The following is a 16776-nucleotide window of genomic DNA, read 5'->3' as shown; positions in this document are numbered from 1 at the left end:
AAACAAAAGTCATAAGTGGTATTCACTTTACAATACTTTTTCTGAAACTTAATCTCTACTAAAAAGCTTATGTACTCAAAATTCCGATCCATACCATTATGTTACATATACATTCGCACCAGAATCTTTTCGGGTTCAAATAGCAAAACTAGTCAATTCATCTCGGCCTCATGTTCTTTATAATTTCACACAGTCCAATTTTTTGTCAATTCAACCCTCAGTTACTTTTTATTTCAAGCCTCTTCTGGCTTTCCAAAGAAATCATGATATGAAACTCGGATCCCAGTCCGATTAGTGGAGATTAAAATTCCATGATATATAACATTCATAAAGACATGAAATCCTATAAATCTGGTGAATAGACATTTGGGTATAACAGCATAATTTTCATATCTCATAACGTTTAACAAAACTACATATTACTTTCCTCATTCAAGGACAGGAACGACTCAGACAAGAAAATCCATATTAACCTTTTCTATTTCCATTCTAATTCCCAGACGGCAAAAATAATTCTGATGATTCTTGCTATACATCTTTAAACTTTCAACATTTCAAGAATTTGTACTCAAAGATAAACAATGATCGTTTCAGCATTTTTTTATACCCAGATTATCTTCATATTATCAATATCAGATCTTCTTATTCTCAAGTATGCACATCTCATTAAGTTCTAGACATATACTCCATACAGATTGAACAATCAAGTCGACCTTATTTATCCGTAATTGATATTTCAAGAAATTCTCTCTTCTAGTCAACAGAACGATTCAACATACATCATTCCAAGTTCACTCATCATGCTAATCGAAGACCATAACCAATGCATTAGCATAAGTAATACTGATACCTCAACTGAATACATTAACTTTGATTAACTTACTTGAAAAAAGAAATTCACCATACACATTGGGAGTTGAAAATTCACCTTATTATCAGGATTAATTCAGAGGTATAGTCATATTTGTTCTTTATATACATCAATCACAAGCTGAAGGTCATGCTCTAAATGCAAGCCATGATCAACAAGTTACAAGATAAAATATCCAGAAAAACCAAGATAGAGAAATCTAAAACAGAGAAGCCAAGAATAAAGAAATCCAAGATAAAGAAATCCATGATACGAGAATCCAATTTACAGCACTGCATCAGAAGACCGAGAACCAGACTCATAAAAATATGAAAGTCCCCAATATTTTTTTTTCAAAGAAAAGAAATCCAGAATAACATCATTCCAAACCACTGACAACAAATACAACTGGAACTATATGCTTCTCGTATATATATAAAATCAATCAGAGCAATGATCGGTAGAAATAGAATCATGGCACCATACACAATTTCTCATTGATTCCCAACAGGCGGAATATAACAAAATACCACAGAAAAACAGAACCATGTAGATTATAATTCAATTAGACTAACAACACATTCATCTAACGTTAAGATCAGGGAACATTTCCTTATTTCGAACATTATTCCTTTAACTATTTCTACCATTCCAAATTCCATAATATTCCCTTCACTAAGAAAACCAGTTCATGGGGGAATTTCAATCAATATATTTCTCGACATCATACCAGGATAGATCGTTTTACCAAAATTAACTTTTCTGCTAACTGCGATGTTGCAAAAATTAAACAATCTTTCATCAATTCGATATCTTTCTAGCTCATGTCTGTACTTATCAACCCATTCTCAATCTCTAATCATACTTATAACCATTCCATCATTGAACTCTTTGGTTTCTCACCAGGAAACTCATTCAACATAAATCTCAGGAATTTCCCTTATAAAACACCACTTTGGTAAGGGGGAGGGGTCGTAGGGCCTCTGACTCAACTCTCATATACAAATGTAACACAGTTTTCATCATAGCAATCATATTTCAATCATGTCATTCATTTCGAGGAACTAACATTCATATTGATTTTACACTCACTTTTTAGTTATCTCATTTAAACAAGTGTACTTATATATGTATTTCAATGTTTCCTAGATAATATTACTTATTCATTCATTAAATCAGACAAGTCAAGCACATAATATCATATAAGGGCCAAACAAACATGGATAAGTATATCACAGTCTAAACTTTTGTCTTACACATCATCATATACATATCATTCAATTATATATATATCAATCCAAGCAATTTAATACATTTACTCAAGTTATACGAGCTTACCAATCATAATCATCCCAACCAATATACATGAATATTCAGCTTATCAATATTTTTGATAAGTTACTCAAACACATGCATTTGTTCAAATAAATCGATCATATACATCATGGAATTATCTATTAATCATGGATAAACTCATTTCACCATGTACACATTTCATGAATCCTCATTCGTACCTTTCCAATTTTTAGTTCGTCATGACTATACTTTACTCGAATATTTTAGCATCACATTCAACATGGTCGGTGTAGCTCGGTTGGAGAGTACCTTTGTCTAAACAAAGTGGCTCTCATACGCCTCGGGAGACATTACACTATCACAGATCGGTGACATGTATAGTTGGACTTTTACACATGCTAGATTAGTCCGAGAATCAAAAAACTATAGCTCTGATACCACTAAATGTAACGCCCCCGTACCTGAGACCATCTCCGGAGTCAAGCACGAAGTGTTACTATACTTAATTCATCAATTAAACAACTTAAACAACTTATTACCAACCATGCATGACAACCAAGCATATGCACATCACCAATATCAAACATAACATAAATAGCTAGATTTATAAGTCATAATCATTAGCTCACTAAAGACCAATATATTTGGCCAAATAATAATAACACATGTTATAAAATTAAGTCCCTATACATGCCACTCACTTGATAAATCTAGCATATGTGTCTATACTGTCAAGGTGTTGGCTTGATAGTGTGATGCAGCCTTTGACAGTCTCCAACCCTGAGCTAACCTGACAACACTAAAAGAAATGGAAAGGAGGGGGGTAAGCTTTATGCTTAGTAAGTTCACATGAAATAATAATAAGCAATTTACTAACATGCTTCCCACAATAAAACTAACTCATTTGTACATTTACACATGTTCTGGTTAAGCTGTTTTCTTGAGTAATAGTCACTAAATCATTTATATTTAGAGTTACGGAACTCTAAATTAAGATCCGTAAATTTTCCCAAAAATTAGACTCATATATATTTCCATCAAAAAATTTTCAGAATTTTTAGTCCAGCAAATAAGTACAGTTTATTATTCAAAATCGCCCCTATTTTACTGTTTAACAGCTTCGACCTTTCTTAACTAAAATTTATTTATCTCATAGTACAAAACTCAGATGATGTTCTCGTTTGTTTTTATTAAAAGCAGACTCATCCAAGATTCTAGGCATATAAATTATACCCCAAAATTATTTTTCTATAATTTCGAACAATTTTTCCAAGTCAGAATAAGGAAATCTCGAATTCATTCAAACACTATCTCACAAGAATTCAAATATCACATAATATGGAATTCTTTTGCTTCCCCTGTTTCTTTTATGTGAAAATAGACTCAATAAAATTTAATTACATGTTTTATTTGAAATTTAATTCAACTTACACAATTTTTGGTAAATTTTCAAATTCATGCACTATTGCTGTCCAACACTATTTTACTACTAAAGTTCACTTTTGCACAATTTCACTTAATCCCTTCCATTTTACCGAGGTTCGCTCAAATATCGAGCATATTGCTCATAAATTCAAATAAACATATACTTCCACTTGTTCATCACATAATCACTTTCACATTTATTTTCACTTAATCGATTTCCCGTTGAACTCATCGGAATAATAACAGATACACAATTGCCTGCACATTTTCTCATTTCTACACTTGTAGCTAAAGCTATCTGGTACGCATAGTAGCCTGCACTTAGTACTACACATGCGACCAATTATCTGGTACACGTAGTAGCCTGCACTTAGTACTACACACATGACCTAACCATCTGATACACGTAGTAGCCTGTACTTAGTGCTACACACGTGATCGAAGTTATCAGGTATGCATAGTAGCCTGCACTTAGTACTACACATGCGACCAATTATCTGGTACACGTAGTAACCTGCACTTAGTACTACACACGTGACCTCACAATAGCTCATTGGTATCGTTTCTATTCCGAGGGTTCAACCGGGAAATTCCTCACTTTTCAACATTTTATTAAATTGTCCGTAATCAATTTAAATTCATAATTTACATCAAATAATCATTTGATAGGCAGCCACATTTCATATGAAATCAAAATATATTAACATAAAAAGAATCGATAGATTATTTATATACGAACTTACTCGAAGTGTCGATCTTACTATCCATAGTACCAATTGTCCGTTCATAGTATAATAAGACACAATTCAAATAGAAAATTAGCTTTTAAGAATTTACATAACATAAATCACATATTTCATATATCACTTGTCATGTATCATCATTTTCTTGCACTTCATGTAACATTCTTTCATGTCATATTTCTACATCATAAACACCATTCCATCAACTTTTCCAATATATTAAATCATACAATATATGAAATAATAGTAAGAAATATAATTCAAACATAACATTGCATTATTATTATCATACAAACTTACCTCGATACAAAATATTAGCAATCGGGCCTATTCCTTGTAAACTTTGTTTTTCCCTCGATCACGACTTGAATCTCGTTTCTCTTGATCTATAATACCAAATTAATTTATTTAATACATACATTCATCAAAACAGCCTTTAATACGAACTTTGGCAAAATTACTATTTTGCCCCTAAACTTTTGCATGATTACACTTTTGCCCCTAGGCTCGGGAATTAAACTTCATCCATTATTCTTATGTTTTATGACATGCTGATCATTTTTCCCTTGTATGACAACATCAAATTCTCACTCTAACATGCACTTATGACTATTAGGTATTTTTACCGATTAAGCCCTTTTACTCGTTTTCACTTAAAACCGAGTAGCACAAGTTGTCTAACATAATTTAAAACCACATATTCTATCATAAAACACCAAAATACACAAATTTCACTTATGGGTATTTTTCCAAATACGAACCCTAGGTTGAATTATTGCTAGCATAAGCTTAATCAAGTTACCGGGATTCCAAAAACGTAAAGAACTTGAAAAACGGGGCTAGAACGGACTTACTATTGAGCTTGGAAAGCTTGAAAACCCTAGCCATGGCTTCCCCCATGCTAATTTCGGCCTCCATATGGAGAAGATGACCATTTTGTGTTATTTTTCCCATTTTATTTCATTTAATATACAAATGACCAAAATGCCCTTACTACTACACTTTCAAAAAAATTCCATCCATGTCCATTTTTTGTCCACAAACTTCAAAATGGTATAATTACCATCTAAGTACCTTTGATTTAAAAACTCATAACAATTAAACACTTCTAACATGTAAAACTCAACTTTTACACTTTTTACAATTTAGTCCTTTTGACTAAATTGAGTGCCCAAACATCGAAATTTTTGAACTAAATTTTCACGAAATCATTCCGTGAAATCGTAGACCATAAAAATATAATAAAAATAAAATTTTCCTCGTCGAATTTGTGGTCCTGAAACCACTGTTCCGACTAAGCCCAAAATTAGGATGTTATAAAGCGTGCGGGTTCACACGGGTGTGTGGGATTTTGGGCCAGGCCGTGTGATCCACACGGGTGTATGGCCAACATAGGTAGACCACATGGGGGTGTGAGCCCATTTTTACTGAAATGACTGTTAAGGTTACACGGGTTGCCCAAGTCAACTATGATCCTTCCGTAGGGCCGGTAAGCAGTACTTAGATCGTTAACTGTGTAATATTGATTGGGTGAATTATGTACTAAGCATGTTATATACAAGCAGGTATACTAAACTGAATGTGTATCTGACAAACCTGTGATAGCATGACATTTCATTGTATGTTGCATTGCATTGGGCTGGGTTGATATTATTTGGAGGAAGTGTATTGAAAGGCTTTTAAGCCTAATATACTGGCAGCTTAGCTGCAAATTATTGTTTATGCTGAATTCGGTGCTATCTGGAGTGTAGGGATGGGTGGGTTGATTTAATCCCCACATGGAGTGTAGAGTTGGACAGAGATGGTGTGTAGAGGCTGGTTGGGTTGGACTTTGTTACTGAAAACTACATGACTGATACTGATACTGAGAGGGGCTAAGGCCCAAACCGTTACTGATACTGAAAAGGGCTTAGGCCCAAGACTGTTTGACTGTGCACAATGATTACTGAGTGTTTGTTGTTTTCTACGGGATTATGGACTGAGTTTACAAAAACTCACCCCTCTCTAATTAATCTGCACAGGTAATCCCCAGACCTAGATGGATCGGTGTGGCGGAGGACTCGATGGTGACCACATTTTAGACTATCATAGTATTAATTTATGATTATTGGTTTTATTCTTAGTCTATTTTTACTCTTTAAATTTTTAGGTTGTAATTGGACTTTCGGACTTTAGTTTGGTCTTGGGTTTTAATTATCTTTACCTTATGGATTACAACTACTAGTAGTAGGAAACCTTGATTTTCAAGAGGAACAAATGATTTTTGAAAACGCTCGATCGTTTAAACTATTTTAAAAGCTTCCACAATGAATAACGTTTTGAAACTATTGACTAAATCTATAACATCCCGATTTAGACCCTAATCAGAACTGTGGTTTCGGGACCACGAATCTGAGTCATAGAAATATTTTTAAATTATTTTTTGTGTTTATTTTCTGTGAATTTATATCTATGAAATTTTCGTGATTTAATTTTGTCGTCTAGGTGTCCGATTAAATAAAAGAACTTGATCGCGTAAATTAAAAACTTGATAGTTTAAAGCATGAGGGCCAAATTGTTAGTGGCTTTCTAAGTTGGGACATTTATGCTGTAAATATCCCATTAATAAGTAAGTGGGACGTCATAAGATATATGTTACATGGTTTTTATATTATATTAGTAAAGGTATATAAGTAAATTAAATATTAAATTATTATATGTTATATTATAATATAAAACATAAAATAAACAAAGCCATATTTGAGTGTTCATATTCTTGGTAGCCGAAACTAAACAAAATAAAAAGAAAAGAAAGCAAGCTAGGGTTCGGTCAATATTCAAGCCCATACAAGGTTCGTTTTTGTTCGATTTTTGATAATTTCTACGTTTTTAAGATCATTGCTTCGAGTACAACAAAACCCAAGCCTTAATTTTTTATTTTGATGAATATTTTGAGATGTACCATTGTTGATAGTTTGTGATTTTTGTTGTTTGATGATGAAAAATGAAAGATATGTTTTAGATTAACATATTTTGTATTGGAGTTTTTAATGATTTTGAGTAAATAGGACTTAATTGCAAAAATAATAATTTTAGGGACTAAAATATGAAGTTGATAAAATATGTGGACTTGTATGAGCATGGGTACTATTCGGCCTAACATGGGTGTTCTGAAATTTTGTGTATTTTGTGTTTTGTGCAATGGGTACTAAATTGTAAAAACTGTAAATATTATGGGTAAAATGGTAATTTGCCCATTTATGTGTTTTTGGACTAAATTGAATGAAAATATGTTTGAATGAGCTTAATTTGAATATGTTTAGATCAAGAACCAAAGAAATCGGATTTGGATTGGGGAAAAACGAAAGTCATCGACTAGCTGCCCGATTCTGTTTTGTGTCGTCCGAGGTAAGTTTATAAGCAAATAGAAGAGTTTGTTGATAGTTTAATGTTATAATTACATGTTGTTATGAAATGTTAAAATTAAATTATGCTATGGTCGAATATGTCAAACCTGGTTACGACATTCCCGAGTTCGATTCAACCGAGTTACGACGTCCAAAAACCCCGTATGAATCATAGGAGTAGTTAGGATACATATGTCATGACATAGGATTCCGATATATGTGTGCGAGTAAGACCATGGCATCGATTTGTGATTTCGATATGTGTTTACGAGTAAGAGCCTGTCTGGGACAGTGGCATCTATGTGTGACTACATGTAAGACCACGCCTAGGACGTTGGCATTGTGCGATTTATGTGATTATCTGAGTGTCCTATCAATTCGAATGGTTCATCGAGAAAAATTAAACCGTTTACGGATTGCATAATACGAGCTAAGTGGTCAGGTACGAGTAATCTAATATTTACTTAAGACAAGGTAAGAAAGTATTTTAGTTGTATGCTATAAATCATACACTTTGCGAATGAGAAATCCATGTATAATTGAATATGTGCATTCGGCTTGTGATGAATAATTTATATGGTATTGAAATGTCAATTAGTATGTGTATATGTATACTTGCATATTCGGCTACATAAGTTTAAGCTAAACAAGTAATGTTATCTAATGATTCTTAAGTTATATAAGTGAATAAACAGATGTGTGATTTATTAAGACTATTTGGCTAGAAGTAAATTTACAAGTGTTAAATGGTCATATTTGCATTTGACTTAGGTGTATTATAGCTTATGGAAAATGTTTCACATATATAATTTATAAGTTTGAGGTCAAGCATAAAAATGTTAATGTATTTGTTTGATTATCATAAGATATTTATAGTAATGAGTTGTTTATTTGCTTATGACTTACTAAGCTGTGGTAGCTTACTCTGTGTATTATGTTATTATGTTTTATTGATTTTTTTGGGAAGTCAGCTGCAAGCTCGGGGATTTGTTAGCCAAGTTCATCACACTATCTACTATTTTGGTACCGAATTAGCTAAACTTAAATTATAGCATGTATAGGGTGGTTTATGTTTTGAAAAGGTTGGATTTATTTTTGTTGTGTATAAAGCCATGCGAAAATGGCTTAATCTTTATGTTTAAGGTTGGTCATGTTTGATTATGGTTTGAGTTTATTTTAACTATGGTATTTATGCTATAAATAAGTAATATTTATGATAAGTGCTTGGTTGTGTATTTAAGTTGATTAATGACTTGGATGTGGTATGAACATTTGACCGTAACATGTATACTTAGGTATATTCAAAGACTTCAAATATGATTCTTGTTAAGTTTGAACAAATGATCATTCGGTTGGTGTGCTTAAATAAGGTAGAATCATGTAGTTTCACATTAAAGATTTAAATAGTTAAATTCAAATGTGAGATAAATATGCTTTGTTATGTTATTTCATAGTGTATAAGGTCCATGTCTGGAACAGGTATAAATGAGATGGTTTTGTGTGATTTGGTCATATGTATAAATTGCTGTTAATTATGCAAGGGTTTACTATATATTTATTAATATAAAAATTATGATATATGTTTGCAATTAATTGTTGACTATTATTATTTTTACTATAGCATGTGTACATGTGATATTGGGCCACATTGTTTTAGTTAAATTTTTATTTATACTTTACTGTGTATAAAGTGATATATTATTGATGTCGTGCATATATGTAAAAGAAAAATGCATGAGGCTGAATTTATAAGTTTGTAAATTGTCTATAAAATCGTTGGTAGGTACTGATGGTCTGTGATAGCCGAAAGGAATAGGTTAATTACATGTATAGTATTTAATTTAATTATTTTGATATCTTAGACCTATTGGGGCATAGGTTATTATGACAAATTTTGGAAATGACAAAAATATGGGTATTTAAATATTCGGCCATGACATGTTGATAAGCTTTTATATGACTATATATATGTATACTTTCACTTTATAGTTGATAAGTATATGTGCTTGATTTATGTATGTACCCGAATGTTTGTTATGGATCTGTGAAATTATACATGATATGCGAAATTCACATAAGCTTAAGTATAAATGTCACATGATTTAAAAAAAAAGGGGGGGTTGGTTATGACATTGTTTAATTGTTATAATTGGCATTGTTTAATTGTTATAGAGTTTGTGCATTCGCATGATTTTCAACAAATAAGTTTAATACTCAATGATGAAATTATTGATACAACTATGTTCTGTAAATGTATAAAATGTTACATATATGTATAAGTGTATTATTTTGGTTTTGTTTATTTAAGTTGAGTGGTGCATTTTAATCACTTTTAAGATTTAAAATTGGGCTGAGATATAAACATGTATGTGATTTGAATCTTGGATTGCAAATTGATAATGAATATTTGTATGATTAATAGAATGATTAATAATACATCGTAACCCTAGTCCGGCGACGGATGTGGGTTTAGGGTGTTACATTTTATTGGTATAAGAGCTACGATTTAGACAGTTCTAGGACTAACGTAGCGTGTGTGAGTTTAGCTATACATGCCATAATTATATGTTGTGATAGTGTGATGAATTCTAACATTTGAAATGTGCTTTCAAATAGTAAATAGATCTCGACAGAGCTGTAGCTGATGATGTCGAGAGTGTTGCGCCTGCTCCCGTACAAGGGACAGCATAGGCTGATTCTCGACCGACTCCGAGTAATCAAGAAAGTGAGGCTAAACAAGCCTTCTATCAAATAATGAATGATTGGTTCACTTAATATATCCAGACTAACCCGACTGCACAACAACCTTCACCCCTGATTAATCCATCTTCCATGCCTACTGTACCTCAAGTAAGTGATCCGTTGCGATTGAATAGACCACATTTCGATAAAATCAAAAAACATGGAGCTGAAGAGTTTAAAGCCACTGATGATGATGATGCTGAGTGCGCTGATTTTTGGCTTGATAATATCATCCGTGTGTTTGATGAGTTGTCCTGTACTCCAGATGAATGTTTGAAATGTGATATATCCTTACTTCGAGACACAGCATACCACTGGTGGAATACCCTAGTATCAGAAGTTTCGAGAGAGCAGGTAACCTAGGAATTCTTTTAGATAGAGTTTCGTAAGAAATATATTAGTCAGAGATTTATAGATCAGAAGCGTAAAGAATTTCTGGAGCTGAAATAGAGTCGGATGACAGTGACAGAGTATGAGCAGAAATTTGTGAGACTCAGCCGGTATGCCCGAGAGTGTGTTTCTACTGAAGCCATAATGTGTAAAAGAATTAAAGATGGGTGGAATGAAGATATCAAACTATTAGTTGGCATACTTGAGATAAAAGAGTTTGTGGTACTTGTTGAGCGAGCCTGCAAAGCTGAAGAGCTTGGGAAAGAAAAAAGAAAAGCTGACTTTGAAGCTAGAGATGTAGGCAAAAGAATACCTGGTAAGTTATTCCAGTCAGCATCAAAGAAGTCCCGAGATGATTTTAGTCGTTCAAAAACTACTTCGGGTTATTCTCGACGAGATCAGAATAGACCACCTATGAATTTGAGAGCTACCTCGGTAGCCAGTGTGGGTAATATCAGATCTAATCAACCTGAGTGTGAGCATTGTGGTAAACGACATCCTGGCAGTTGCAGATTACATGATCAGGCTTGTTTTAAATGCAGGTCGATAGAGCACTATATTCGAGATTGCCCAAGGTTAGTTGAAGAGAATCCAGTGCAGAATTCGAGATAGGGTAATACTGCGGCTCGGGGTAGACCACCGAGAAATGTGAGTAATGCGAGTGGCAGTCAGAGAGGAAATAAAAGTACAGCAAACAGATCTGAGGCTGGCACACCTGCCAGAGCCTATGCTATACGTATACGAGGGGAGGCTTCATCCCCGGATGTTATTACTGGTACATTTACTCTTTTTGATACTAATGTAATTGCATTGATTGATCCTGGTCCTACTCATTCTTATGTATGTGAGACATTAGTATTCAGCAAGACTCTACCTGTTGAGTCTATTGAGTTTGTGAATAGAGTGTCAAATCCCTTGGGCTGGTGTGTTATGGTTGATTGTGGCAGCCCAAAGTTGACCCTAGTCGGGAAGTGGTTTCGGGACCGCTAAACCGAGTCACCGAAATGTTTGAATGTGATACTTATTGTCTAGAATATGTAATTATGAATGTGTGAAAATTTCAAGCTTCAATTTGGTTGATTTCATGTGAATTTAGTCAATAGGACTTATGTGAGAAAATTCTAAAATGTGATAGGTCAATGTGTGAGGACCTATTAGTGCATGTGGACAAAGGGGGGACTTGCATGTCAAATTCCCCCCTACTAGTAGTGGCCGGCCATGACAAGCATGGTAGACCAAGTTTGATGGCCAAGACATGTCATAGACATGTTTTGTTGGTGCATCATGGGTGGAAAAAAATAAAATAATAGGCATGGAAATTAAATAATGAAAAGGAGTATGATGAATACACAAAAAAAAAAGTGTGTAGTTGATTCTTTCCCCCCCATTGCCGTGAGCTAAAGAAAAGAGAGGAGAAGATCTTTGTTCATCCTTTTCTCACCTTCATTTAGCCTAAATTAGAAAGAAAAACAAAGAAAAAATTTTCTCATCCTTTGGTTCATCCTTGGCCAAAAATTTTAAGGAGGAAAGAAGAAGAAAGGTGAAGAGATTCGGCCATGCATGTAGCTAGGCTAAGGTATGTTTGATGATGTTCCATGAGATGCATGCATGTTTTAGTTGTTAGCTTGAGTTCTACCTAGCCCATGGTCTAAATCTTGCTATGTGATGGAATTGGCACTTGACCATGGATGCATCATTCTTGGTTGGTGTTTGATGTTGTGGTGATGAGGCATGAGGATGAGTTAAGATTCGGCCTAGGTGGAGGTTGTGTTAATGCCATTGCATGCAAAATATGAAGCTTGTTAATGATGCATGTGATGATGGCTTGATGATTCTTGAACCTCCTTTTTAGCATTTTTGTGTGAGCACATATGTGCATTGGTTGCTAAATGGGGAAGAATCGGCTAGCAAGATGTGTGCTAAGGCCGAATGTAACTTTGCATGTTAATGAGCAATGCATGTGTTAAATTGATGAAAAGGGGGAGGATGCTTTACTAGTGTGTATATGTGTGTATTAAGTGTTGAAATCGACCCCAAAAATAGACATGCATATTCGGCCAAGGGGAAAGAAATTAGCTAATATGTTGTGTTGATGCATGATTTTTGCATGTATGAGACTTTAATGTCTAATGTATAAATATGGGCTAAGTGCCCTGTGTTCATCTTTTTGATGCCTAAATGATGAAATCAATTTATTTGTTTAATTAAGCCCAAGAGCAAAGGGGAAATAAATCCGATAAAGGGAAGGAAAAAGTGGTTGAATAGCTAGCGGAATCGTTCGACAACACCCGAGGTAAGTTCTTGAGTAAGAGAGCTTAAATTACGATGTGATTAAATCATGCTCTATGTGTGGCTATTGAGCCGAATGTGCAAGGACGATATGTGCCTTGTGTTTGAGTTTCGCAAATGAAAAGGAAATATGAATGTGCCATGAATTATTGTTAGATGTGCATGATTAATTGAATGCTGTCCGGGCTAAGTCCCGAAGGCTTTGTGCTAAGTGAATATACCCGGACTAAGATCCGAAGGCATTTGTGCGAGATACAAATTCCGGGTTAAGCCCCGAAGGCCTTTGTGCGAGATACTAAATCCGGGTTAAGTCCCGAAGGCATTCGTGCGAGTTATTAAATCCGGGTTAAGTCCCGAAGGCATTTGTGCGAATTACTATAACCGGGCTATGTCCCGAAGGCATTTGAACGAGGAGCTATATCCGGTTAAATTCCGAAGGTACGTGATTTGGGAATGAATGAACTTGCTGTAAAATTCCAGCGAATACTCGAAAAACATCCCAATATGGGGATATGTTACGTATGTGTTGAATTTAATCGAGCCCTTACAAATAAATGTTCGCTCAGTTGATAAACGAGCTACCGGCCTTCGGCTAAGTTAGTCTATTGTGTATGTACATAAGGGTTGTTAATGTTGTGAAGCAAGTTTGGTATCGGTAAATTGCGTATTATGAAATATTCCGTTTAGCTAAATGTGTGTTATTCTTTGTTTATGCTGGAATTCCTTGCTCAAAACTTACTAAGCATAAATTGCTTACTCGTTACACTGCTCCTCTGTTTTATAGATTTTTGGTTCTCCAGCTATCGGACTCGGGATCTTGAAGTCGAAGTCGCCCACACTATCAAAGGCTCTTTTGGGTACTATTTTGGTTGAATTTTGATATGGCATGTATAGGACTACCCATTGTTGTTTTTCGAGTACTTTATGAAATGTATAAGTGTACAGCCATGCGAAAATGGCTTGTAGAAGTGGAGTATGGCATTAGACCATTCGTGTTTATGAATGTATAGATGGTTTCATGATGTAACTATAGTTGGAATGGAAGTGTTGAGCAAATGATCAGCCATTGGAATGGCTAAGTATGATCATATGTGGGCATATGTATGACAAGGCCCTAGTTGGTCCATGAAACCCCGAAAATAGGTAAGGTTTACTTTGAAAACAGAGGCTGACAGCAGCAGTGGTGTGGATTGGAAAAATCACAAGAATTCATAGGAGTGGAATTAAATAGTGAATAAATTATGTAATCGAACCTTGATGAATCTACTTTCATATGAAAGTAACGAAACAATCATATGAACAGTACAGTAAGAGATATTCGGGTTCTTGTGGAACAGGGCCAGAACAGTTTCTGGATTCCCTGTTCCGACTTTGGAAATTCACTATAAATTGACCAGAGATAATTAGGGGTCATACCATATATGTATGGATTCCTCTCTGAGTCTAGTTTCCATAGAAACAAACGGAATCAGTATTGAAGCTCTGTGCAGAGAGATATCCAAGTCGTAATGGGAAAAGGTCAGTGTAGTCGACCCCTGTAACATGGGAGACTTTGAGTAATAAACTGTACTAATTGGCCTGACCAAAAATTCTAGAAAAAAATACATAGGTGGGGACATGAGTCTAGTTTCAGGGAAAAATCACAAAACAGATTTTCAAGTTGTGAAACTCAAGATATGATTTTTGAAGCGACTAGTACTCAGACTGGGCAGTGTCTGGAAAAATTTTTCAAAGTTTGTTAACATCTCGTGTCCGACTCCGGTGTCGGTCTCGGGTTCGGGGTGTTACATTGATAAAGTGTGCAAGAATTGTCCCTTGATGGTTCGAGATCTGTGTTTTCCAACTGATTTAATGTTGCTGCCATTTGATGAGTTTGATATAATTCTGGGTATGGATTGACTGACTTTACATGATGTTGTTGTGAACTGTAGAAGAAAGACCATTGATCTACGGAGTCAGAATAATGAAGTCATTCGGGTTGAATCTAGTGATTTGTATGGTTTACCAGCAGTGATATCTTCAATGCTAGCTTAGAAATATGTGAGAAAAGGGTGTGAAGCTTATTTTGCCTACGTGCTCGACAATAAAGCGGCTGAAAGAAACATTGAATCAATACCCATTGTATGTGAGTATCCGGATGTGTTTCCAAAAGAATTATCGGGTTTGCCACCTATTCGGGAAGTAGAGTTTGGTATTGAGTTAACGCTTGGGACAACTCTGATATCTATAGCTCCATTCAGAATGGCACCTACAGAATTAAAAGAATTGAAAGCTCAGTTACAAGAATTGACAGATAGAGGTTTTCCGAGACCGAGTTTCTCTCTTTGGGGTGCACCTGTGTTGTTTGTGAAAAAGAAATATGGAACTATGAGAATGTGCATCGATTACAGACAGCTTAATAAGGTGACTATAAAGAATAAGTATCCATTGCCACGAATTGATGATCTGTTTGACAAACTGAAAGGGGCTATAGTAGTTTCAAAGATAGATTTGAGATCAGGCTACTATCAGTTGCGAGTTAAAGATTCGGATATGCCAAAGACTACTTTAAGAACGAGGTACGGACACTATGAGTTTTTTGTTATGCCATTTGGACTCACTAATGCACCTGCTGTTTTTATGGATTTGATGAATCAGATCTTTAGACCGTATCTAGATCGGTTTGTGTTTGTGTTTATTGATGACATTTTGATCTATTCCCGTGATGAAGCTGAACATGCCGAACATTTGAGACTTGTGTTGTAGACATTGCGAGATAACTGGTTGTATGTAAAATTCAATAAATGAGAGTTCTGGTTAAGTGAAGTCAGTTTTCTAGGTCACGTAGTACCAGCATCAGGTATTCGAATAGATCCGAGATAAAAATCAGCTATACTGGATTGGAAACTTCCGAAGAATGTTTCTGAAGTTCGAAGCTTTCTGGGACTTGTTGGTTATTACAGATGCTTCGTGAAAGGTTTCTCTATGATTGCAGCTCCGATGACAAAGCTACGCGAAAGATGTTAAGTTCAAGTGGTCAGAGAAGTGTCAGAAAAGTTTTGATCAGTTGAAAGCCCTTTTAACTGAAGCTCCAGTGCTAGTTCAGCCAGAATCGGGTAAAGAATTTGTTATTTATAGTGATGCATCATTAAATGGTTTAGGCTGTGTTCTGATGTAGGAAGGCAGAGTGATAGCTTATGCCTCGATATAGTTAAAGCCACATGAAAAGAGCTATCCCACACATGATTTGGAACTGGCAGCCATTGTGTTCGCATTGAAAATTTAGCGTCACTATCTGTTCGGTGAGAAATGTCATATTTATTCTGGTCATAAAAGCCTGAAATATTTGATGACTCAAAAAGATCTAAATTTGAGACAATGTCGATGGTTAGAATTGCTAAAAGACTATGAGCTTGTGATTGACTATCACCCGGGAAAGGCTAACGTTGTTGCTGATGCTTTAAGCCGAAAGTCACTGTTTGCTTTGCAAGCAATGAATACACATATGGCTATGTTAGATGATGGTTCAATAGTAGCTAAATTAAAAGCTAGACTGTTATTTGTTCAACAAATATGTGATGCCCAGAAGGTTGATAATGAATTGATCGCAAAATGAGCTCAGTGTGAGACGGATGTTGATTCAGAGTTCAGGGTTGATGCTGATGACTGTTTGAGA

Source organism: Gossypium hirsutum, chromosome A03, assembly GCF_007990345.1.
Source record: "Gossypium hirsutum isolate 1008001.06 chromosome A03, Gossypium_hirsutum_v2.1, whole genome shotgun sequence".
Classification (NCBI taxonomy): Eukaryota; Viridiplantae; Streptophyta; class Magnoliopsida; order Malvales; family Malvaceae; genus Gossypium; species Gossypium hirsutum.
This window is presented reverse-complemented; position numbering follows the sequence as displayed.